The sequence below is a fragment of the Notamacropus eugenii genome, chromosome 2 (genome assembly GCF_028372415.1).
Source record: "Notamacropus eugenii isolate mMacEug1 chromosome 2, mMacEug1.pri_v2, whole genome shotgun sequence".
In the NCBI taxonomy this organism is placed as follows: Eukaryota; Metazoa; Chordata; class Mammalia; order Diprotodontia; family Macropodidae; genus Notamacropus; species Notamacropus eugenii.
This window is the reverse complement of record NC_092873.1, coordinates 91,263,298-91,289,958: the sequence shown is the minus strand read 5'-3', so window position 1 is coordinate 91,289,958 and position 26,661 is coordinate 91,263,298. Positions and strand designations below refer to the sequence as shown.

The 26,661-nt window shown below is 40.1% G+C and overlaps 1 protein-coding gene and 1 long non-coding RNA gene across 7 annotated transcripts in view; one reads left to right on the top strand and one right to left on the bottom strand.

Annotated features, from left to right (window-relative positions):
* Nucleotides 1–13,233: 13,233 nt before the first annotated feature.
* The window catches only part of SPDEF (SAM pointed domain containing ETS transcription factor), a 61,197-nt gene continuing 47,769 nt past the window's right edge, over nt 13,234–26,661 (top strand). For 5 of the 6 annotated variants that reach the window (XM_072641807.1, XM_072641806.1, XM_072641805.1 and 2 more), the window contains exon 1: nt 25,535–25,669. The gene's annotated coding sequence lies outside the window, so the exon portion shown is untranslated. Of the gene's footprint in view, nt 13,325–14,958; nt 15,081–25,534; nt 25,670–26,661 lie in introns of those variants that run through there. The other variant, XM_072641804.1, reaches the window with a different exon arrangement.
* On the bottom strand, nt 17,804–25,970 carry LOC140525972 (uncharacterized). Its single transcript, XR_011974173.1, has 3 exons — nt 25,843–25,970; nt 25,705–25,749; nt 17,804–18,921 (listed from the first exon to the last, which is right to left on the bottom strand). It is a non-coding gene; the product is annotated as an uncharacterized lncRNA (long non-coding RNA).

The following is a 26,661-nucleotide window of genomic DNA, read 5'->3' as shown; positions in this document are numbered from 1 at the left end:
TTTTGTAGTTCATACCAGCATCTCATAGGCTTACTGGCATCATGAATCAATGGCTCAGACAGTCTCTCTTGCTATCCAAACCTGGAGTTAGACCCAGAAGAACAGTCAGTTAATAGTCCCATAAAATCATAAAATAGCAAGCTCCAATAATAAGTCTCAGATATAACTATAATTTCACATTGGCTAAGAAACATCTTTCGAAGCAAGCCTTAAGTAGCTAACATGCCTTTCTATACATGTTCTAGTTCCTGATTAAATAACAACCATAATAAGGTATTGCCCTAATAGATTTACATCTGTTTCCCAAACTACTCTGTCCCTTTCTAACCATGCTCAACCTAAAAGAATGAGCTACACGTATGATAAGTTCAAACACTAACTTCAACTTATGTTCATGAAATGAATTCAAATCAAAAGAGAAACATTTAACTTTTCCACCCATGTAAAACATTACCAGAGGTTACCTGCCTCTAAGAAACTTAGGCTGAAATTCTTTCCCCCAAACTACAGATGTCTTTGATTTAGTCTTAGTAGTTAATTCAGTCAATTGTATTTACCCAATTGCTTTTACATCATTTTGTAACAGGTAAAGACTTTATTCCAAGTTGGTACCTTTGTCCATTACCCCAAAAGAGTTTTAGTCCCATTTGTGTAAAAGGGTCCTGGAAAACCTCACCTTGAAAACTTCTTGACTTTTCCCACGTGAACTGGCTCTCCTGAGACCCATAAGCTTTTCTTATCACTATGCTCTATCAATCCAAATCTCCAGGTTACTGGCCACTCCCATCAAGATCATCCCTGGAACCCCCAGACCACCTGGGGCCACCCTTCCTCAGTGAGGGACTCCTTCCTCAGTCCCTCCTTATATAAGATAACAAACTTTGACTTTCTTTAGCTGAAAGAAGGCTTGGTTTGAATTCATTTGAGCAAGATCCAGCAAATTACTATTCTGGGGTCTCAAGTATCCCTAAATCTCAACAATTCCATACAATTACAGTTAACTTTAAATCCCAGTCTTGTTCTTTGGAACAATGATACAACATCACATTTATACTTTGATTTCCTTTCCTTTATCTAATTATTCCCATTACATTCAGAAAGAATGTTCCCAGGGATTTTATCTTTCACAAGACCATACCAGAGTACTCATTTACCCAATTAATTGAAAACAGCAAGATTCCATTGTTTTCCTTGTGCTTACATCTTAAACTATCTGCTTTGATTATAGAAACATGCCATGAAGATGAAAAGCAAGGACATAATTAGATACCATCTCTACCTTATAGCCAGGCTCAGAAATAGTCAAGTGGGAAAGCATTCCTTCTCAAAGGAACACAATGGGGAAACTGAGCCAGAAGGATTCCATCCCAGGGTGAGGACAGGATTGTCCCTTGAGGCAAATTTCTACTCTCTGAGTATGGTCCCAGAGGCTTTTGCCAAATGACTGGTTTCACAAATCAAAAATTTTACCAGACTTACATCTAAAATCTTAAATTTGTCCTAAAAACCAATCACTAGAAATTATTTATCACCAAAACAAGTTCCTTGTTTAGGAACTCCATCTGAATTCAGATTAAATCTTAAGAAGTCCTTCTGTAATGACTGGACTTCAAAAGGAAAGGAGGATGGGGCCAGGAGACCGTCTTAAAATTTAACACAGAGCTTCCTGGAGCCATAAAATTCCTGGTCTCCCTTATCTTGTCCCTTATCTTCCAACTCCTCATAAAACCTGAAGTTATTATAACAAATTAGCTTACAAATATAAATTTGATAGGTAGGCCTTTCAAAAATCATACAAAAGATTTTACAAAACATTTCTTCATATAACAAATATTTTCCTCTTTTAAGAACAGTTTACAATTTATCACAAAACCTTCATGAACCTAATTGGCAAATATTACAAGATCTAAAACCAGGGCCTTTTCACATTTGCCCATAAGCTTCCCTTTTACAAACATACTTTTGTAAATACTTGATTCATAGCAGAAACAATTTTAGTTAAAATTTCCTTCTTAACAGCAGAAATAAACTTTTTAACATACTTAATACATCCTTAGATGAAACAGGCTTGAAAATCATACCCATACATAAAAATGTATATGTATTTTTTTCCAAGGATTCTCATCTTCTCAATAGGAATTCTACAACACAGAAACTCTTACACAGAATTCATAACAGCTCCTTTTTAACCAATTCATCATTAATTTAACAGTGCAATTCTTAATATAACAACATTTAGATGGATTACCTAAAAATTTAAACTTATTTAAGTTTACTTAAAACTTTAAAATAAGCCATTAATCCATTCAGCTGAATGTATTTCCACATCACCTTGCACAGTAATTCATCTCCTTACTACCATGTGGGCACACTCCATCACCTGATATCCTTTCATGTAGAGTCATCTCAAATTTGTTTGAGCTATTAACTATGTTAAATCAAGTTACATGATGTTTTTTCTCACTTCTTAAAATACTTTCTCACAGCCTCACTTCTTACTGAAACCATCTGAAAATGACCCATCCAGAACTATTCAAAACTTACTCATCTTTCCAAGTCTCTCAATCCCATTACTCAGATTATCCAGCCTTCCTCCACATCTTAACCATAACTGTCTGCACTGGAATCCCCTTCTAGCTTAAACAAAGCAAAAAGTTAACTCTACCATTATATAGCAAGCATCAGTATTTTCATTGCTTATATATAGCCAAATATAAGTTTCAAATTATCAAATTTCTATCACATCCTTTTAAAACCTGAATCTATATATAACAAACTCGAAATTTAAAAATTGTATAACAATTACATTAGATTAATGTTGCATCTAATATATACCCATCCTTGTGTTAAGCACTTTATAATCATAAGTGCCAAATAGCAATATATCTTTCTGCTTAATCCTGATAGGAAGAGCATTCTCAGATGCTGCTTGTTGTTCCTTCAGGACAGATTTTAACTTGAATCATATCAAACCTGGATTTATAATCACTAATGATAAACATTTTAGCCCTCTTTTTTTGCTCAATACTCTGGCTACTTAAAGGAAAACTATTTATAACTTCCCATAATCTCTTTTCTTTTTTACTCTACTTCCTTAAAGAGCTGAAAAACCCTCTTCCCTTTCCCCTTCCCCCCTCCAAGGTCCACCAGAACAGCTCTCCCAGTCTCATTCCAGCCTTTTAATCATATTTGGTGGGGGTGGGGGGGGGTTACCTTCCCCTTGTCCACGTGGTCTGGGCACACGGATACTCTGCCCATGTCCTCCCCTTCAAATAATCCAAATACTCACCATTTCTTCCAGCTTCTTTGTTCCTTAAAATGAAACTTGAGAGGTTTAAAGCCTAACAATTTAACTTATCAATAGAGCCACATTTTTTAAAGTTGAATAATAATCTGCAAAGAGCAAAAATCTTTCTTTTCAAAAAGTTTTCTAATTCTATTAACACCATTATCAAGCCAAACAGTAAAGCATTTTTTTTTCTCTCTCTCTCTCTCTCAAGTCCACTCACTCCTCTGAGGCTGCTGTAATTGGGGAGGGAAGGAGAGGGAGAGATTAAGAGATAGCAGAATTCTAAGGGAAAAGTTTGGCTACAGCCCTAGTTACTCTGGCTGGCTGCATTTACAATTTAACAATACACTTCACAAATACGCAAACACAGAATAGATAGAGTAATATAGTTCTTCTCTTTTTAGGAAATAAACTGATTTTATATTAGACCGGTAAAAATTCAACTATTGATGTCAATTTACTCTGATTCCAAGCCAATTTCAAAAGGATCCTTCCCAGAATACATAGATTCTCCCTCTCCCCTCTTTCTCTCTACTGTCTCTCCAGAACAGGGGAAGGAATATAGCCAGCATTCCTTCAAATGGGCTACCAAAGGAATACCCAGAGGATTATTCATCACCTCCCATTATCTTAAGAGCACTCACTTCCCATTTTAGCACTTATACTCCCAAGGTCCCCAAAGGACTGGTCGTGCCTAAGACAGATAAGATAGCACTTAGCCACCGATTTTCCTGCCCTTTCTCAGGTCCCTGACTTACACTGCCTCTGGGGCCATTTGAATCCATTGTTTTGCCTTCATTCCTGAGTTCACAATTCCAAACAGTCCCAGAGAAGTTAGCAGTCAGAAGAGGGGGAAACGTGCCTGTGGGTGTCTGGGTCACTGAAAAATCAATGGGTGCCCTCCCATTCCCCACAAGCAAGATTCCTTTCTAATCTTTCTGATGCTAAAGATCCCAGACAAGCCCCCAAGAATTGTTAGAAGTGAGTCTGTCTAACAAGCCCCCAACTGTGAGAAACATGCTCATCTTAAATAAAGAACAACGGCTGTTGTGAAATCAGGAAGGCCTTTATTAATCTTTAGGTCCATTCCCTCTGAATGGATGGATAGCCTCCTCAGTAAGGTTACAGGATGACTACAATATGTGCAGAAAGATGGGGTTTCTTATACTGTTTTCCTAACTTTGGATCTCCAGCAATACTGTCCCCTGGCCATGTGACTCCATGGTCTCCTCTCTGATAGGCCCTTCCTCATGCAGTTGCTTGGGCTTGCACATAGTTTCTGACCTCTAACCTGTCCATGCTAGGTCACGAGCCTTATCACCTAGGAATATGGACAACAGAACTTTCTTGCTTCCCACATGAGTGTAATGGAATTCTATTGTTCGAAATGTTGAACAGTCAGACTTCAGAAAAACCTGGAAAGACTTACATAAGCTGATGCTGAGTGAAATGAGCAGAACCAGGAGAACATTATTCATAGTAACAGCCACAGTGTGTGAGGACTGTTTCTGATAGACTTAGCACTTCACAGCAATGCAAGGACCTAAAGCATTTCCAAAGGACTCTTGAGGCAAGATGCCATACACATCCAGAGAAAGAATTATGGAACCAGAATGCAGAATGAAGCAGACTGTTTTCTTTTGGTTATGTTTTGTTTTGTTTCTTTCTCATGGTTTCTCTCATTCATTTTAATTCTTCTATGCAACATGACTAATGTGAAAATATGTTTAATAAGAATGTATATATAGAACCCATATAAGATTGCATGCTGTCCCAGAGAGGGAGAGGAGAGGGAGGGGGAGAAAATTTAAGACTTATGAAAGTGATTGTTGAAAACTGAAAACAAATAAATTAATTTTTTTAAAAGATAAAGAAAAAAGAAAAAAAAATGTTATTTAAAACTTAGAAGTTAAAAGGGACCAGGGAGAAAGAAGACTGTGAACCATGTATTTATCTGGGTGGAGAAATAGAAGGGTCAAAAGATGGGAAGAAGTAGATAATAAATAAAAGAAAGGGAAAAAAGAGAAATTAATGATGTAAATAAAGTCAAAGAACTTTTACTATGGAGAATGATATGAGAAGAAAGAACCATTGGGAATGGCAAATCCAAAACAACAGGGGTAGCAATCATGATCTCAGACACGGCAGAAGCAAAAAGTGACATTGTTCAAAGAGATAATCAGGAAAAATACATTTTCATTAAAGACACCATAGAAAGTGAAAAAAATATTAATATTTAATATATATATGTACCAAATAGGGATCGTAGATTTCTGGGAAGGAACTTAGAAGCTTCTTAGTGTGTCTCTTTCAGTCATAGAAAATTTTAAAAGATAAATAAGGAAAAAGTAAGAATTTGAATGGAATTTTAGAAAACTAGATATGGGAATGTAAATGAATACACATATTTCTTGGCTGTGCTTACATGTGCTAGGGTAAAAACCTCATGAACAACTGCAAAAAAACAGCAAAAGTAGTCAACATATGCTTTCCTGACTACAATGCAATAAAATTATAATAAAAGGTTTCAGAAGAAATAATTTAATTCTAAAAAATTGGTGGATCAGAGAACAAATTATAAACATAATAGGTGATTTTATTAGAGAAAATAACAACAATGAGACATCATACCAAAATTTTGGGGTTGCAATAAAATAATCCTTAGAGGAAAATTTCTATTTCTGAATATTTTCATTAATTAAAGAAAGAACAGGTCAATGAGTTGAGCATTCAACTAAAAAAAAAAACCAGAAAAATAATAATTTTTAAAAAGAAAACTATGTTTAAAATAGAAATTCTGAAAATTGAAGAAAAATCAAAACAAAAAAGATTTATTAAAATGATAAGTGAAACTAGGAACTGTTTTTAAGAAAATATAATAAAACAGATAAGCCATTAGTTAATCTGATAAAAAAAGAGAGAGAGAAACAAAACTAACAATAAATAAAGAGGAAATAAAGGAAATTAATAGAAAGTATATTGTCAACAGAAAGCAGTTAAAAAGATAAGTAACATGGATGAATATTTTTAAAAAATATATATAAAACACCTAGATTATCAGAGCAAGATATAGATCATGTAAATAATCCAATCTCAGGAAAAGACATTGAGCAAACCATAAATAAACTCTCAAAGAAAAAAAACCTAGGACCAGATAGATTTCAAGTGAATTCTATCAAACATTCAAAGAATGATGAACTTAAAATTTGCCTAAATTCTTTACAAAAAGTGAGAATAATTGACATTTCTTTCTATATCTAACTTCTTCTAAAAGGTAAATATAGTCCTGATACCTAAACAGGGCTGAAAGAAGTTGGATAAATAAAACTTTAATCCATTATGTCTAATGAATATTAATATAAAATGTTGAATAAAATATTAGAAAGGAAACCACAGTAACATTTTAAAGGCATTAGTCACTATGTCTAGGATTTATATAGAAATACAAGGTTGGTATTAGGGAAAGCAAAAACACAAAATAGATCATGTCAATACTGCCCTCCCCAAAATACAAATTACATGATTATATTAACAAATGCGGAAGAGGTTCTTTACAAAATGCAATATTCAAGTTAAAATTGCACCAAAAAATAGTGTAGGATTAAATGTACCTTCCTTTGATATGGTAAACAGAATCTAGCTAAAATCAAAAGTAAGTATCATTTCTAACGGAGAAACATTAGAGGCCTTTCTAATAAGATCAAAGGTAAAGATGTCTGTTGTCATTATCATTTCACATAGTTCTAGGAATATTATGGAATAATCATATGATAAGAAAAAATAAAATTATTCCTTTTCGCAGATGAAATGATGATTTACTAGAAGTCCCTGGGATTTCAACTAAATTAATAGAAACAATGTTGTCAATCAACTAATAGGATATGAAATAAATCCAGAAAAATCATCAGTCTTTCTGTACATTACCAACAAAACCCAGCAGAATGAGATAGAAAAAGAAATTATATTAAGAGTTACTGAAGAATCTATAAATCGGTTAATAAGCATTTGCTAAGTACCTTCTAGTTGCCAGAACTGTGCTAGGTACTAGACATACAAACACAATAAATGAAACAATTTCTATGCATAAAGAGCTTGTGGTTGTTGTTCAGTTGTGTTCAACACCTCATGATCCCGTTTGGGTCTTGGGTTGTTTTTTTTTTGGCAAAAATATTGGAGAGGTTTGCTATTTTCTTCTCCAGCTCATTTTACAGATGAGGAAACTGAGGCATATAGGGTTCAGTGACTTGCCTAGAGTCACCCAGCTAGTAAGTGTCAAGCTGGATTTGAACTCAGGTTTTTCTGACTCTAGGACAGTAATTCTATCTATCTATCACTATCTATCTGTCTATCTATCTATCTATCTATCTATCTGTCTATCTATCTATCTGTCTATCTGTCTGTCTGTCTATCTATCCACTGCATCACTATCAACTGCTTACCAAGATATGCACAGTAATAATATACCAACAACAACTTTTTACAGGCATAAGGGAAAGCTAATAAGTTGAGAGGAATTACTTACTAAGATTGGGACATGCTAATATAATAAAAATGACAATATTGCCTAAATTAATTGATTGAATTTATCCCCTACCAATCAAATTCTCAATGGATTACTTCAAAGAACTAGATAAAATTATAACAGAAATCATCTGGAGGAATTAAAAGTCAATAATCTCAAAGGAAATAATGAGAAAAAAGGTATGGAAAGAGGATTTCAGAGCAATACCAGATCTCCAACTATATCACAAAGTAGTAATGATCCAAACAATTTCCTACTAGTTAAAAAAAATAGATAAGTAGATCAATGAAACAGATTCAGTAACAGGTACATGGTAGAGTAGAGTTCAGTAAAACCAAGGACCCAGACTTCATGGTTAAGGACTCACTGTTCGATAAAAACTTCTGGGAAAATTAGAAAGCAGTTTAGGAGAAATTAGTCTTAGATCAACATCTTGCACCATATGCCACAATAAGCTCTAAATGAATACTTGACCTAGATATAAAAGGTCACGTAATAAACAAACTAGAGGAAAAAGGAAGGTGATACCTTTCATAACTATGGAGGAAGAGTTTCTGACCAAACAAGGGATAAAGGGGATCACAGGCAAGAAGTTAAACAAATTTGATTACATACAATTGAAAGGTTTTTGGGTAAACAAAAGTAATTCAGTTTAGAATTGGAAAGGAAACAGTTGAGTGGGATAAAATTTTTGCAGTAAATTTCTCTAGTAATACCGCTCCAGGAGGTTTAAGGAATTGGTATAAATGTATTAAAACAAGAACAATTCATCGAGAGATAAGCAGTCAAATCATATGAACAAGTAATTCTCAAAAGGAAAAATGCAAAGCTATCAACAATCAGATGAAAAAAATGCTCCATATCACTAATAATAAGAAAATGCAAAGTAAGAAAATTCTTAAGTTCAACCTCACTGATATGCAAAGATAACAAATAAAGAAAATGACAATTGTTGCAAAGATTGTGGTGGAGTTAAGAAATGATATGGTCATTCTGGAAAGCAATTTGGAACTGTAACCAAAAAGCAGTTTATCTGGGGGTCAACTCAGTAGCATGGTGGGTAGGGTACTGGGCCTGGAGTCAGGAGGACCTCAGTTCAAATCCAGCCTTAGACACTAACTGGGCAAGTTACCCTGGGCAAGTCACCTAACCCTATTTGCCTCAGTTTCCTCAGCTGGAAAGGGAAATGGCAAAGCACTCCAATATCTTTTTCAAGAAAACCCCAAATGGGGTCATGAAGCATTGGATACAGCTGAAATGACTGAACCATAAAGTCACTTGGGCATATCCTTTGATCCAACTATACCACTATTAAGTGCCAATAGAGAAAGGAAGGAACTTCATGAACAAAAATATTTATAGCAAAGTTCTGTTGTAACAAAGAATTGGAAACAAAGTAGACGCCCATCAACTGGGAGAACAAATTACAGTATATGAAAGTAATGGAATGTTACTATGCTCTAAGACATGATGAAAAGGACAGATTCAGAGAAGCCTGAGAATATGTATGCAAAGTGAAGTGGACAGAATCAGGAAAATAATGAATGCACAGGAATAACAATAGGAAACCCTGGATGTCTCCAAAGAAGATTGGGTCAAAGATAGAATTGGACACTAAACCAATGTCCGTTTAGTAGACTTTACCCTCCTGTCTCCAGAGTGTGGAGTTCTCCCTCCTTGGACTTCCCATGAGGGAATAGGATAAGGACAACTTCTTCACCCCAAATCCAGCTCACCTAGGATTAGTGAGCTGTTTGTTCATGGTGGTCAGCACATGCACTGGACTACATGAGCTTAAGGTAGCCTTTTAAAGCCCTACCTGCCTCTTTTGCTTTATGTTTCTTTCTGGAGCATAGAAGACTGAACAACAGTGCTGAGATGGACTCTTCTGACTCTGGAGACAACCTTGTGATCTCAAGAGGTTGGGAACCCAGGGTTCCTTAATTGTCAATGACTTCACAAGACATTTACTATACAACTTTCTTGGAGGAAAAGTAGGATGACCTGAAGCCCTGGCCTATTTTGACAGAAAACATGGACCTTGAGAGAATTGTTCAGGCAGTGCAAAGTTGAGGTGAAGGTGGAATGGCTACTCAGCAATCCTACAAAATGCTTCATGCTTTGATGTTTTGAGTTTCAATCTTCTGAGAAATCATTATAAGTTGCTATGTTATGTTTAAATTTTTGCAGATGAGCATCTGTCTTTTGTTTTCTGCGGCTTTTTAAAAAAAGTATTTCTTTCTATAGAGGGAATAAATAGCTGTCCTATACCTGATCTACATTTTATGTTGAGTACCTTCCTAATCACCTTTTGGGGAGAAGTTAGGCAGGAGTGAAACCTAAGCTTTAAGTGATTCTCCTGATGCTCTGGGGTGGTAAAAAGTCAGAATGAGAAAAAAATAAACAAACATGACCCCTATGGTTCACATAGATCCAGAGCTAGGGGAGAGAAAGTGGGAGAGAAAGAAAACAAGTCCCTAATTCCCTTGGGCCAGAAGGATTTTTTTTTGGTGTACACACACACATACACACACACATGCATTATGTATGTGTACGTGTATACATGTGTATATATGTTATGTACATAAAATATGTGTGCATATGGAAATATACAACCCACATGTGTGCATATGTACTGTAAACATATTTATACATGTGCATCTATCCTTTTAGATGTGTTTATATGTGTGTATGTATAAATAGAAATATAGGTTCATGCATATATATGTATAGATATGTATATGTACACACATATATGTGTCTGTGGATATGTTCATGCACTTACACTCTTCAGGAATCTGATCACTATAAGGAATAATTGTGGCTTCTAAGGACCATTAGTGAAGCAGGCCAGCCAGCTCTTTCTGAGCAGAAAGGAGGTGGGCTATATGTAGGGAATGAGGTATACATTTCAAGACCTGGTCAATGTGTTAACTATACTTACATACTACAGATACGGATCCTGTTGGGGGTTAAGAAGAATCATTGGGAAGTGTTATTAATGTAAAGACAAAGATAAAAACATCAATAAGAATAAAACATTAAAATATATATTATATATAATGTAAAGGAAAAAAGGAAAGCAAATAAAGCCAATTTACATAGAGTGAAGAATTATTGAGAAATAGACTGGGACCCCATTGATGCCGATACAAGCCCTTGATTACATAGTTCCATCTCCCATGTTGCTCTCATCTTGCCACTGAGCAAGCCAGTGCCCAAGGGGGAGAGGATTAAATTTCACTAACTTATAATTGTCTCTGGTCTTCTCTATCCCTAGACAGAAGACCCAGAATTGGTAGCTCCCCTCTTTATGCATCCTCCAGTCCTTACTTGACCAGGAGAGCCTATACAAAAATCTCTGTATGGCAATTTGGTAAAGAGCTAGTAAAAGAACTTGGGGCAGTGCCAGGGCTATACCCACACCTTTCTGGTAAGCTCTGTTCATCTATAGAAGCACCCTTTGTTTGGCCCCTAATTGTCTACTCATCTACTGGTTTCCCCAATATGGGCTTGGTGTCAAGCTCTTTAGGCGTCAAGGTGACCTAAAGGAAATGTAGAGATACAATTTCAGGGAGAGGTAACAGCACCGAGTTAGGGACCAGGAGAACCAGATGCTAGAATTGGCTCTACTATTGACCAAAGGTCAAAATACCCTTCTCTGAACCTCAGTTTCTTTCCTTAAAAAACAGAAGTATTGAACTATGCAATTGCAAAAACATTCACCTAAATTCTCTGTCCCTATGACCCAGCAGTCTCCTTGGCATCCCCAGCAAACTACCACACAGTGGTCTGGTTTCCCCTCCACTCGTTGCAGCACTGTTGAGGTCTGGGAATCATACTGAGGTTTGGCGCATTTGGGACCCCAAAATGCCGACACTCCAGGTCCTGCCGAATGAATTTGACTCAAGACTTCTTCCAGTCAAAGTAAAACAAAGTTTATTAAATGTTCAACATATTGGGTTGACTCTTAAGGAACCTAAGCATTTGTGACTCTTGTATTGACAAGATGGCAAGATAGAATCTCAGCTAGACAGTCAGAGCTGGATTGAATGTGAGTGCCTTCATGGAGTCCAGATGGAATTTATATACAGAAAGACTGTGGGAAAGAGCTAGAGGTGGTCTAGTAGTCCGGGAGGAGGATCTAAGGAGGATCTAGACCTGACTGGGTAACTGGCGATGTAATCAATGGTGGGATAGCTGGAGGAAGTTGGGAGGGATCAGACAATGCAGGGCTTGGATGGGAAGCAGGTGGGGCAATCCAGAGGTAACAGACAATAGAGAGTCAGGCCAGGTTACATGTAACAGATTTGAGTATGAAAGGCCCGATTAAGTGGGAAGATTCAAGGGGAGTTTAAGGAGGTTCCCAAGGTCAGAACCCCATCAGCACCACCAGGGTTCTTTCTCCTGGGCCAGTTTCATCAAACGGAGCAGAGGAGCAGGTGGAAGGTCAAGGCTGATGTCTTAAAGAGACCGAAAGATCTGGAGGAGGGAGGGGACAAAACAGAGCTCCAAGTGAAGATGCTGGCTAGGGGTGGGATGCCTGATCATGGAGAGTATTTACCTCCATGCCTACTTCAGCACCCAAGGAGAGACTCAATTTATGTATCCTAGATTATGATTAAGGGATCCTCTAAGTTATTGGATACAGTGGATAGAGTGTTGGGCTTGGAATCAGGAAGACTTATCTTCATGAACTCAAATCCAGTGACCTCAGACTGTATGACTCTGGACAAGTCACTTAACCCTATTTGCCTCAGTTTCCTCATCTGTCAAATGAGCTGGAGAAGGAAGTGGTAAACAACTCCAGTATCTTTGCCAAGAAAACCCCCAAAGGGGTCACAAAGGATCATTTACAACTGAACAACAATAAGTAACAAAGTACAAGTCCCCACTTACACATACACAAACACACAATACAAAAGCAGCTAGAACACAGAATCTAATACTGCCACTGACTACGTAACCTTGCTCAAACCTGGGACTGTCAATAGGGGTTTTAAAATCTGGGGCAAGAGGGAAGACAGGGCAGGGATAGGGTATTGGGGGAGATAGAAGACAGGGTCAGAAGCCAGAAGGATCAGAGCTCTTCTGGGGTCCAGGCATCTTAAGGGGAGAAAGCACGAATAATGCCGTCAGTACCCTCTAAATCTCAACACACTGAACCAAAGCCCCTCTTCCCCTGTTCTAATTTAGTGCTCACAGAATTCCCCACTCTGGTCCTCAGTTCCCTCATTTGTGAAATTAAGGTACTGAGCTAGATAATCTATAAAGTCCCTTCCATATATAAACCCTATGATTCTAAAGGGAACAAGGCCACCTTCCTTATTAAGGACCTGACAGTCTTGAACCTTCTTTTCCTGACTCACCCCCCTTCCCGCCACGTGTTCCCTTCCAACTACAAAGACTTTCCTCTGGCCAGAATCTGAGCCCTGGAGGGCAGGCTGGCAGGCGAAGGCTAGAACAAAGCTTTAATCACTTTTGGCTCAAGGAAAGCTCTCTCCCTTGATAAGGTGGGTAAATTTCAAACTGGGCTAATGAGGCAAGGAGTAAGAGGGGGGTGTTGGTGTTGATAGCCTCCTGACTCAGGGGGCCCTTGTGTGGCCAGACCCCTCCCCATTCCCCAACCCCCTCACCCCCCAGCTTCCTCCCCACCCCTTCCCCCTTGCAGGTCTATTAACAAAACAGGTTCCGATTGTACTCTTATCGGAGCCTGTGGTTTTGTAAACGCGGCTGTTTGGCACTGGGCTAGTGGGGAAAAGGGCAGTGGCCACCTCTGGGGTTGGGAGCAGTGACACCCCCTCTTCCTCTATGGCTCTCCCCGGCAAAAAGAAGCTTCTTGGGATGGCAGGATCAGGCCAGATAGTACCCCTAAGCAAGGACACTCCACTATCAATCAATCCAGTCAGACTTTCCTTAAAATAAATATATGCTAGGTGCTGGGGGCATATTTCTAAAGAGTGGAACAATCTCATCTCCCCCATCCCCAGGGTGGAGCAGGAAATATGGGGCACCCAGAGTTCTAGCAGAGCCAGGGGCTAGAGGTGAGGGAGTTAGGGCAATTAAAGAAATCTGGAACAGTGCCAGATCTGGAAGGTTTGCCAGAGGTTGTCTCCTTCTGAGGACAGGAATTTATTGTTGGTCCTCTCTGAAGGCAGGGGAAGGGATAAGCAGACACTTCTCTGTGTGTATGTGTCTGAATGGAAGTATGGGGTTCTGGAAGTGTGACTTTGTGTGAATGTATATATATGCCTTTCTCTTTCAGATGTATCCTGTATTTTGAATAGTTGTTCAGTCATGTCTAACTCTTTGTGATCCCATTTGGGGTTTTCTTGGTAAAGGTACTGGAGGGGTTTACCATTTCCTTCTCCAGCTCATTTGACAGATGAGGAAACTGAGGCAAACAGGGTTAAGTGACTTGTCCAGGCTCACACAGCTAGTAAGTATCTGAGGCCAGATTCAAACTTAGGAAGATGAGTGTTCCTGAATCCAGGCCCAGCATTCTATCCACTGTGCCACCTACCTGCCTTTACCCTGTATATATCTTGTATATACCTAGTTATTTTGCATATAGTTATTTTGCATATAATTTTGCATATTCCTCATTAGAATATGAGCTTCAGCCAGGCGTGTGTAGCACTTTAATAAATGCTTGTTGGCTGATTGATTGTATATGCAAGCATATATGCCAAAATTCGTATTCACAGTGGCACAGTGTCTCTGACACTAGCTGTCCATGTGACCTAGGCAAAACATTTAACCTGTCTGACTCAGTTTCTCCAACTGTAAAGTGGGGATAGTAATAGCACCTACATTGCAGGGTTGTTATGAGGATCAAATGAGATAATATTGTAAAAAAAACCCCAAAACACTTAGCATAGTACCTAGCACATAGTAGGTACTACATACATGCTTATTCTCTTCCCCCCCTCCCACTTCCAGTTACTCTCTCCTTCTTGCCCCTGTTGCCCAAGGCCATTCTCACTGCACTCTTAAAGAACCAGATTGCTAACTGTTGTCTTTAATGTCATTGGATGGGGATAGGGAGGAGGGAGATCACTTTCCAACCTTCTTTACTTCAATGGGGAGACTAGACAACTCTTCCCCTATCTGTGCTCAATCTCAGTCCTCAATGTTCTCTATGCAGACCTTAACACCTGGAGCGCTGAGATTCAGAAGCATGATCAGAGGGGTGACCATGACTGGCATATCAATTCAGGAAAAAATAAAAGCAAATCATCAGATTTGGAGCTGGATGGGAGCTTAGAGGTAATTTAATCCAATCACTCTTTTTTTATAGATGAAGAAATTGTGTCTGAGGTCAGACAGACAGTAACTCACACAGCAGATCTTCTGTCCCCAAATCTAGAGATTCCATTAAACCATACTATCCCAACAGACAGATCTCAAGGTTTTTTTATTTCATCCTAGAGGGACAATTAGATAAGACTTCACTTATGTACTTATTTTCCAAAGCAGAGACCATGACTTGGAGACTTAACCCTTTCAGCTCTGGAATTCCTGCCCTAAGGCCCACACTGTCCTGACTGGTATGTCATGTGGTCTGCTACATCTCACTGACCCCAGCCATGATTCTTTTTCTACCCTGCATAGCTTCTTGCCATCCAACCTGCTCCTACAACCTTCCCCCTATAGCCCCACCCTAGCTCCTGTATTCCATCTGTAGAATCATAATCTAATCAACACTGCTGTTACTACTAGAGAGGGCATGCCAGTCAGGTACTTTATGGCCCCATACGCCATCCTGGTCTTCCTAAACCTCCTCCTTCCATCTATCCCTAAATCCAGAATAGAGGGGCCTAAACTTGTGCAGGCTACAGGCATAGGTGTCAAATGGCAGCTTTGTTGTTCATTACCCACTCCAGGTCACAAATGAAGGACAGATACAAGAAGGAATCTGAATTGCAAGGTAAGGAGTAGTTGCAATCCCAGACCATGTACTGAGCAAGGAATAAGTTCAGAAGCAAGCAGCAGCTGTGTGGTTCTGATCCCACAGGATCCGAATAGTAATAGAGTAGGGTCCAGGCCACAGCCAACATCTGAATCCTACAATGGAAAAGCAAAGCAGACATCTCAGGCCAAAAGAAATTCTGCAGTTTTGTCATTCTGAGCCAGCAGAGGTCTCAACTAGATGGCTGAGTCCAAGCATCGGTCTACTGGAACTGCGACTAGGCAAGTCCACAGGCTTCTTGCTCAGACTTGAACCCATGGCAAAAGACTTGCAGAGTTAAGACAAAGGAGCAACGATTAGATTGTGCCCTAGATCAGAACACTTTGGGAGCACTGAAAGCTTGCAGGTCCTGAGTCTAAGCAGTCCCTGAGATCTTAGAATAACTAAAAACAAAAACAAAAAACCAGACTCATGACCAGCCCAAACATTCCCTTCACAAATGTGCAGAGACTGAACCTAACATAAAATCTGACGTCAGAAAATAGGCTGAAAAATATAAGTAAACGAATAAACAAAAAAGAATCCCAACATAAAGAGCTATGTTGTTGATATAGATGCTACACAAATCAAGAAGAAAATCACTCCCCAAAAATCTACAAGCAATGACTCAAAGATAAACAGATTGGACAAAAATTCACCTAGAATTCTTGGAAGACATAAAACAAGAGGTAAATGGAGAGTTTAAAAATGTTACAAACAAAATGGGAGCCCTAAAGGAAAAAGTTAGAAGAGAAATGAGAGGTGTAGAAGGAAAAAGCAGAAGGGGAATTAACAGCTTGGTACAAGAGATACCAAAGTTTTCCCAAGCAACAAACTGAAAACTAGAATGGACCAAATAGAAGTGAGAGACTCCATGAGACAACAAAAAATATTAAAACAATCAGAGTAAAGTGAAAAAAAGAAACTAAGAAATAGAAACATTTGTGAGTTATCTCATTGAAAAAATGACTAACCTGGAAAACAGATCAAGGGGAAATAATTTAAGAATCAGTGGAATACCTGAAATCCATGACCAGAAAAGAGCTTCGACATCCTATTTCAAGAAATCATAAAACTGGTCAGACCTCTTAAAACCAGAGGGCAAAGTGAATATGGAATGAACCTATCAGTCACCTCTTGAAAGAAATCCCAAAATGAAAACTCCCAGGAATATTATAATCCAGAGCTTCTAAGTTTAAGAAAAAATAAATAGTCAGAAAGAATTTAACTACCGAGGAGTCACAGTCAGGATCACACAAGATTTATTTTGCTCCTATCATAAAAGAGAAGAGGGGTTGGAATATGATATCCCAAGAAGCAAAAAATATATGCTAACAGTCAAGAATAGCTTACCCAGGAAACTTGATATAACATAATGTGGGGGGGGGGGGGGGAGGAGAAAGAGGTGTGGATTTTTAATGAAATAGAGCACTTGCAAGCATTCCTGATGAAAAGACCAGAACTTTACAAATTTGGAAGTGCAAACACAGGAGCCAAGAGAAACAAAAAGATAAACATGAATTATCACAAGGGTCTAAAGATAAACTTATATTCTAATATAGGGAGGTGATACATGTGATCCTTTAAACCCTACCATCATCGGGATTCATGGAGGGAGTTTAATTAGACAAGACCTGAGAGTGTTTCTGTTATATCTTGATGATCCTTTAAAAAAAAACCAAACAAAGAATGGAAAGGGGGAGAAAGAGGAATACATTAGGAGAGGAAAGAGAGAGGAAAGTTAGAGAAAATGATCTCACATAACCAGAATGCACTAGTAGAAATCTGTACAAAAAAGAAGGAAGGGGTAAGCAGTTGATACTAGAACCTCAATCTCATCTGAACTGTACAAAAGATGGGAAAATATACACAGAGAAAGTTGGGTACAGGAATAGATGTCATTCAATAGGGGGAAAGGCAAGAAAGGGAAGGAAGGAGTATATTAGAGAGACAGAGTGAGAATAATCTTAAGGGAAGAATAATCCTAAACAAAACAAAATTTAATTAAAGACATACAAAAATATTTATAGAAGTTCTTTTTACAGTGGCAAAGAATTGGAAACCACTGATTGGGGAATGACCAAATGTGATGAAATACTATTGTGATGTAGGAAGTGATAATAGGAATGATTTCCAAGATGCTTAGGAAGACAAGTATGAAATGATGCAAAGTTAAGCAAACAGAACTGGGAGAAGAGTTCATACAGTGACAACAGTATTGTGGATATAAGCGACTTTGAAAGACTTAAGAGCTCTGACCAATGCCATGACCAGCCACAATTCCAGGGAATTCATGATAAAAATAGGCTGCCCGCTATCTGATTGAGAGGCGTTGTATTCAGAGTACAGATTGAGACATATTTTCTTTTGGATGGTTAATTTTCAGGAATTTATAACAGGTGTTTTATTTTTCTTTCTTTCTCAGGGTGGGAGGGGAAGTGGGAAGGAAAGAATGTGAGATTTTTTGTTATTTAAAAACATTTTCTTTTTTAAAAAATCTTTAATAAGGAAATATGTTTTACATGATTGTATATATATAACCTATATCAGATTGCTTACCATCTCAGGGAAGAGGGAAGGGAAAGATAGAATTTGGAACTCAAAACTTAAAAAAACTCAAATGTTCAAAATTGTTTTTAGATGTAATTGGGGGGAGAATAAAATATTATTTTTTTGAAAGTCTACTACTATAATTGAAGCTAGAAGTCATAAAGGTCTGGACTAAAGTAATGGGAACAGCAGTAGAAAGCACAGAACACCTTTAAGAGATATTTATAAGGAAGAATGAATAGAACTTGGAGAAAAGATCATTTCTGCCTCCAGTGTTTGGGAGCTGCCTCCTTGGCCTTGGGTGTCTGGCACCTGGGAGGAGGAGGAGAGGATGGAGGATGCTGAGATAGGCTGGGCTGGTTGATGCCTGGTGGAGGAATGCTTTAGGCCCCTGAGGCAAAGGAGCCAGGATGTCAGGATGGGGTTCTCAGAGGCAAAGGCTCTTTCTTCAGCTCAGCTCTTTTTTCCTGACCTGTGCTGACAGGACTCAATCCTTTCTTTCTTGCAGGAGAACTAGTACCAGGGTCACCTCTGCTCTTCTTGCGTCCAGCTGCTTAGTAAGGAGGTAGGGCACAGACAGAGTCTTCCCAGTCTTCTCATATGCTAGAGCTGAAAAGGGAGTCACAGGTAGACCAAAGTAGTGTTAGGTGGACAAAGAAATGGGTAGCCACTGAGAATAGTGCCCTATTTGTGAATCAATGTCAAGCTTGGGAAGACTGGGAAGTGGTGAACAGTTCAATGCCTTATCACAGAATCAAAGGATCAGAAATTTAGAGTTGAAAGGGGTCTTAGGACCATCTGAGCCAACCCTCTCACTTTATAAATGAGGAAGATAAGACCCAGAGAAGAAAGAAGTGAAGATGCAACACAACAGAGTATATCTCCCAACCATAGAGGTTTTCCTCTTGTTCTCTTTAGAAACACATCCCAACAATCTGAACCACCCCCTAGTGGAATTGGTTCCCTTGGTCACTGGAGGGTATAAAGAGGACACTGACTGACCACTTGGCAAAGTTATTGTAGAGAGGTACCCTGTCTAAGTGTGGGTTGGACATAGGGGTGTTCTGCTTAACAACCATATCTCTGAAAAAAAAAATATGCATGACACACTTTTAAGTTTAATCCTCATTACTAACATTTCTTCAATCACTTAAGTCTAAAGAACAACAAAACACTAAATCAAGCCCTGATTTGTAGCTGATTTCCAAAGTGTAAAAACTCTCACTCAGAATTTAATAATTAGCTCTTGACAGCTGGTACAAGCTGGCTCCAGCACACCCCGGTTGGACTACATGTCATCTGAGCCCTAAGATTCTGTGATTCTAATCTACTCAATTCTTTACTCACCAGGAGTCCAAAGCTTGGGGTGGGTGTGGGGGTGGCAGTGGAAGAGGTCGGGTGAGGAAGGGATACTAGCTGGAGTTCTTACCTGCTACCTTCATACCTGATCTGGCCTCAATTTGGATGACTCCTTCTCTTTGGAGTACCTCAGAGGTTGGCTTTTTCAGAAGGGCTTTCCTCCTGCTAATAGCTCACATCTCTTTAGGGCTGAAGGGTTTTCAAAGCTGTTTTGTCATAACAACCCTGTGAGTTAGGGAGTATAAGTAGTGACTATTATCATCGCCTTCCCTGTTTTAGGATTATTGAGGTTCAGAGAAGGAAATGTCTCCCACAGCCAATGTCAGAGCTTGGACTTGAACTTGAACTGAGGTCCTCTGGGTTCTGATTCGAAGCCTCCTCGTGCTCCTGCCACTTTGTTATTGTTAATCATTTCAGTAGTGACCAACTCTTCATGACCTCATTTGGGGTTTTCTTGGCAAAGATCCTGGAGTGGTTTGCCATTTCCTTCTCTAGCTCATTTTACAGATGAGAAAATTGAGGCAAATAGGGTTAATAGACTTGCCCAGGGTCATACAACTATTAAGTGTCTGAAGCCACATTTGAACTCTCTTCTCCATCCATCACTCTAAGTTACATCACCATCCTCATCACTACAAAGCATTTTCCTCACAACACGCTGTGAATCAGATAGTACAAATGTTTTCACACCCTTTTTATAGATCAAATCTTGAGGTGAAGATTGGAGAGGCGACAGGATGTCCCTTTCCTGGCCATGGTTCACAGCTGGAGTGAACTAGGATTATGGGAATTGTGGCTGGAAGGGACCTTGGAGAAAGCTTAGTCCAAACCCCTCATTTTACAAATAGGGAAAGTGAGAACAAAGGGGAAGTAACTTGTCCAAGATAGCATTACTAGTAAGTAGCAGAATTGGAATCCAGATGCAGGTCTAGCCTTGCTATACTCTTTGTTTCTAGGCCTATCCATGTCTCATGGTTTCCATGCTCTTTGGGGATGAAACTGATAAACTGTTTCTTCCAATCCCATCTACAGACTAACTCACCAATGCTTTTGCTTCAGAACAGGTATCCCTTGTGGCACCATGAAAGCCTGTAATCAACTAAATACTTTTGGGCTCAATTAGATCCAGTTAGATAGTTACTTCTCTGTCAGCTACTGGCTTTACCCACTCACAGTAAGAGAAGGTTCATTTCATCAGATAGGGACCCTTTGATGCCCCAATACTCCAAGCCCTACCAAAGAAACTAGATCACAACCCCCCACCCAGGGAATCTGCAAATACTTTATCAAATATAACCCATCTTGTTTTCTCAGAGTCAAAAATCTGGTAAAGGTTGAATTTAAACCTTAGTTTCCCGATTCCAAGACCAGAGCTCACAGTAACCCTAAGGCCTTGTACAAGCAAAGGGCAATGTTGCCATTCTGATGTCTAGACTAGAAGCAAAACTAGGCATACACAAAGTAGATGGTTGACCAGGGTGCAATATGCAGGAGGGTGGGGGTTGAATAAAGGACAGTTTTTTGTTTTTCTTTTTATAGACACATAAACATACATAGATATAGATATTGAGAGAGAGGGAGAGAGAGAGAGAGAGAGAGAGAGAGAGAGAGAGAGAGAGAGAGAGAGAGAGAGAGAGAAGCAGTGCTTGGCACATAGTAGACATTTAATAAATGTTTGTTGACTGACTGACTGACATATATTAGTAATACCAGAAAACTCTGGGCTTTGTGGCAGGTTTGATAGAGGTAGCAGTACCGTATAGTGGAATGAGCATTAGATTAGCAGACTAGAATTCCGGTACATAGGCAAGGTCGGATAAATGCTTCTTAACCAAATGCCTGATGGTCACTAACTATAGGAGCTGAGTAACACTGGACAGTCATCCTATAACATCTGTAAAGCACTTAGACCAGTGCCTGGTACTTAAAAAGTACCTAACAAATGCCTGTTTCCTTCCTCCCTCCTTCCTCCCTTCTCTCTTTCCTTCCTTCCCTCCCACCCTCCCTCCTTCCTTCTTCCCTTCCCTCCTTCCCTCTTTCCTTCTTTACTTCCTTTCTTCATTTGTTCCTTCCTTTCCTCCTTCCTACCCTCCATTCCTCCTTCCTTCTTTCCTTTCTTTCTTCCTTCATTCCTTCTCTCCCTCCCTCCCTCCTTCCTTCCTTCCTTCCTTCCTTCCTTCCTTAGGAACAGTCAATGTTAGACAGCAGTCAATGTCTATGGACACCTGACCTAGCAAGAGAACATTTAGCTCACTAGACCAAACACAAGAAGTCACTGAGACTAATAGTACTGGGAAAAGAGGGTCCAAGCACTCTGGATGAGTCTCCTGAGACAGAGGAGCCCCTGACAATATCTCTCTGCTTCCCTTTAACAAAACCTGCTATTAGTCAGTCAGTCAGTCATTAAACATTTATTAACCATCTACTGTGTGTCAGGCATTGTAGTTAGTGCTGGGGATGCAAAGAACAGTAGAAGCTAGTCCTTGCTCCCAATGAGTTTATGATATAATAGGGATGACAACATGCAGACAATATGTACCAACAGGATATATACAGGATGAGTTGGAAATCATCAACAGAGGGAAGGTCCTTGTGTTGAGACTGGAAAAGGTTTCCTGTAGATGGGGGGATTTTAACTGGGATTTGAAGGAAGCCAGGAAAGCCAGGAGGCAGAAAAGAAGGTTCTGATCAACTCAATGACCTTGAAGAGTTAACTTTCCTAGGAGAACTGGTATTTCAAACAAGAACAAAGCCTATAGCCAAAGGAATCAAACTCAAATAGTAGAATTTCAGACATTAGTTAGCAGGTGATGAGGGCTTTTTTTAAAGCCACTGTAGATGGTAAATCATTGGGTCATGAGTTTAGAGCAGGAAGGGACCTCAAAGGACATCTAGTGCAAACCTTCATTTTACATATGAGGAGACTGAGACCCAGATCTGGCACCTAGGAACATAAGCAATGAATGAGTGCTTTTTAAGGGCTTGTATGTCAATAAGCAGCTAGGTGGCACAGTGGATAGAGTGCAAGGCCTGGAGTTAAGAATATTCATCATCTTTATGGTTTCAAATTTGACCCTCAAAATTTATTAGCTGTGTGACCCTGGACAGATCACTTAAGCTTGTTAACCTCAGTTTCCTCATCTGAAGAAGGAAATGTCAAAGCACTCCAACATCTTTGCCAAGAAAACCCCAAATGGGGTCATCATGAGTCAGACAAGACTGAAACAACTTAGCACCAACATAGGCATTATATACTACAACATGTCACCGTGCTAAGCACTTTACAAATATCTCATCCGATCCTCATAATAACCCTGTAAGGTTGATGCTATTATGTTCCCAACTTTACAGTTGGTAAAACTGAGGCAGAACTGGGGGTAAGTGACTTGTCCAGGTTACATGACTATTAAGTGTCTGAGGCAGGATTTTGAACTCAAGTCTTCCTGACTCCAAGTCCAGCAATTTATCTTCCCTGTGCCACCTTGATGCTAATTGAGTGCCTACTGTGTGTTTGGCCCTGTGCTAGGCTGCAGAGCATCAGAAATTAGTGCCCTCAGGGAGTTTATAGGTTATTTGGTGGCAAAAAGGCCCATGTATATACATGACATAAGGAGAGAACAGATAAAAGCTAAACTGTGTATGGGCTCCTTCCCCAGACGTAGCTGTAGAATGTGATGTGAATGCACAGATAGCTGGACACGAGAGAGGGTGAGAAGCTTCCTTCTCACTGGTTTGCCCTTTGAGGGAGCCTGTGGCTATGGCTGCAAACTTAGGCGAGTATAATGGGAAGAAGATTTAGTTCATTGCTTTTCAATGCAACAAACACTTACTAAGAAACTACCATGCATGAATCACTGTATATGGATAGGTGGCACTCAGGCCTTACAGTAAAGAAGCTTTTGTTCTAATGGACAATTTAAAGTCTATTGGATTTGAAGACAGAAGAAAGGGGATTGAAGCAGGTGAGAGTTGAACTAGATGATCTCTGAGCTCCCTCCCAACTCAGATTCTATAAATCTCTTTTCCTTCCACCATTTTGCTGTTTACTAGCTATGTGAACTTGGGCAAGTCATTTAAGATCACTTTCTCTGAGCCTCAGTTTTATCATCTGCATAATGGAGATAATTGTTATTGTTGTTGAGTTATTTTTTAGTTGTGTGGACTTTTTATGACCCCATTTGGGGTTTTCTTGGCAGAGACACTGGAGTGGTTTCCCATTTCCTTCTCCAGCTCATTTGAGAGATGAGGAAACTGAGGCAAACAGGGTGGAATGACTCATCCAGAGTCCCACAGCTAGTAAATGTCTGAGGCCAGATTTGAACTCAGGAAGATGAGTCCTCCTGACTCTAGGCCTCGTACTCTATCCACTGCACCACCTACATGGGAAATACTTAATAAAACAAATAAAAACACAATAGAACATAGACAATGTTAAATTTTGTTTTGCTAATTCAATATGTGGCTTGCCAAGATCCTTATGTCCAGTTTAGTGCTCCCTATGCCTACCCCGTACACTTTTCTGAGTTTGATACCGCTGGTGCAGAAGATCATTAGACTTGTAATCAGGCAGATCTGAGTTCAAATCCAGCCTCAACCACTTATTCTCTGACCCTAACAAAGTCATGTAACTTCTCTGGAAGTTTCCTCCTTTAAAATGAGAGAGTTAGATTCAAGGACTTCTAAAGTCTCTTCCAACTTAGAATCTATGATATTATGAAATGAGAAGATGTATATGAAGTGGCTTTGTAAACTCAAATGTGCTATAGAGATGTTGGCTGTTATTAATGTCTTTTTTAGGTGAGGGAAGGGAAGAGACAGGGCCTTTTGTTGTTCAGTTGTTTCAGTCTTGTCTGACCCTTTGTGATACCATGTGGGGTTTTCTTGACAAACATGATGGAGAGGTTTGTCATTTCCTTCTTGAGTGGATCTATTTTGTCAGCCAATGAGAAGTTAAGTGACTTGCCCAGGATCACACAGCTAGGAAGTGTCTAAGGCTGGATTAGAATTCAATTCCTCCTTTTTCCAGGTCTAGTGCTCTATCACTGAGCCACAGGCTACCTCAAGAGATGGATTAGGAAGTCTACATTAAGGACCTCCTGTATGTCCCAGACTGGGCTAGGAGACAGAAAACAGCCATCATTTTAAAATTCTGCTTTGTTCTGGGCACTGGAAATGGAACATTTAGATAGAGGCATTGCAGCTACCCCCAGGGAGCTTATGATCTGACAGGGGATGAGGCACCAACTGTCATATAGAGCATCACATGATGAGCATATTAGAGAAAGTGTAGCAGAGTGGTCCGTGATGTCTGAAGGGTGAGAAATGTGATTTTTAGGAACATGGTAAGACAGGGTTCTTACCTTCTGTGTGTTTGGAATCTTGTTGGTTGTTTTGGAAGAGTTTCCTGGACTAAGTTTTGGGGGAGGAAGGAAGAATTCAGCCCTGCAAGGGTTAAGACTACTAGCTATCTCTGTGGTCTGAGGTAAGCAGGGAGAGTATTTGTTCAGGTAAATAAGGAAGGATTACTTATAATGGGAAATCAGGCTCTGACCCAACACTTCATCTCCTGGGTCTGCTGACTTCCTTCCAATACATACCTGCACACCACCCTCTCCCGAGCTGCCCCGACAGCTCTGTCCCCCAAGCTGGGCACTGCCCCCCTCCTACTCCCCGGGGGCTGGGCATAGCCACAGCCCTGGAAGGTGGAACTGGACAGGGGGCAGGTGGCACCCTGAGGACAGCATTGCTTTTAGTCAGAGCACCTGTCTCCCTTTCCTTTCTGCTACCCAATCTTGGGCACCGCACATAGGGTGGCATTGCCCATCGTGCCACACTCCATTACTGCCTTTGTCTCCTGCCTTGTCCTCCCTACTCCCAGTCTGCTCTCCTCATGCCTGGCTGAGGCAATCTAGCACCCACAGCTGCCCTCACCTCTTCCTCAGCTCTAGGATTGGTGCTGCTGCTCCTGAGTCCTTCCTGGGCACGGGACATCTAACGGGTAAGTCTGGCACAAAATGACACAGATCACCTTACCTTTGGTTCTTCTCCCAGGCTGCTGACTCCCCTTCTCTGGGGACCCTAGGAGAGAGGTAGGGAGAGGGGTTGATTCCTGGAAGACCCAACACTGATGAAATTTATTCTGAATTTTCAATCTTAACTTCTGGGATTCACCTGGAGCATTTAGAGCTTCATTCCCTAACCATCTGGGGGCCATGGCCATCTTTCCATCTCTACTACTCCCACTGCCCAATGACAGGTGCAGAGAATAGGAAAAACTGCTAGGAGACGCAGTCCTCAGTAGCATGAACGTGGCAAGTGTTTGATGCCACCCAAACTTGGCACGGTCCTGGTGGAGGAGGGGAATCCCCTTGCTTTCCCTTCTCCTTCCCCTTCCCGTGTACACTGCTCTCTCTCAGCTTTTTACCCCCTGGGCTTGGGCAGGGGTCAGTTTAGGGAAGTGTCTTGGGCCCTGTGAACCTCCCAATATGTGACTGTTGGTGTTCATACAGTAAAACACAGTCCTCCTGCTGCCAGGACTTTCCTAAAACTCTCTTTCTGTGCCTTTAAAACATCCCTCTGAGGCCAGACCTTGGGGGAGCTCCAGAGTCTAGGACCCCACCTATATTCTCAGTCCTCAATGGCCACAGCTCAGAGCTGGACAGAGGGGGATAAAGAACTTGGACAGTTCAGGATCCAGTCATGACAAAGGGACCCAATTGGGAAAAAGCAGGAGGGGGGGGTGCAGGAGAGTGGGGAGCTGGAGTGGGGACAGAGGATTTAGGCAGCAAAGAAAAAGAGGACATTGGGGAACAGCTTCAGGGTAAACTGCTTTGCCATGTGGGGTTGTGGGCGTCACAGGGAAGTGGCGTCTGAGTGCCTGTGGGGACTATACATTTTACTAGTTATTTGCATACAGAGGGTTTGATGAAAGATTCCCACCCCCCATCCCCATCCCTCCTTCAAAGTTTAACTTTTTTAATTCCAAGATTT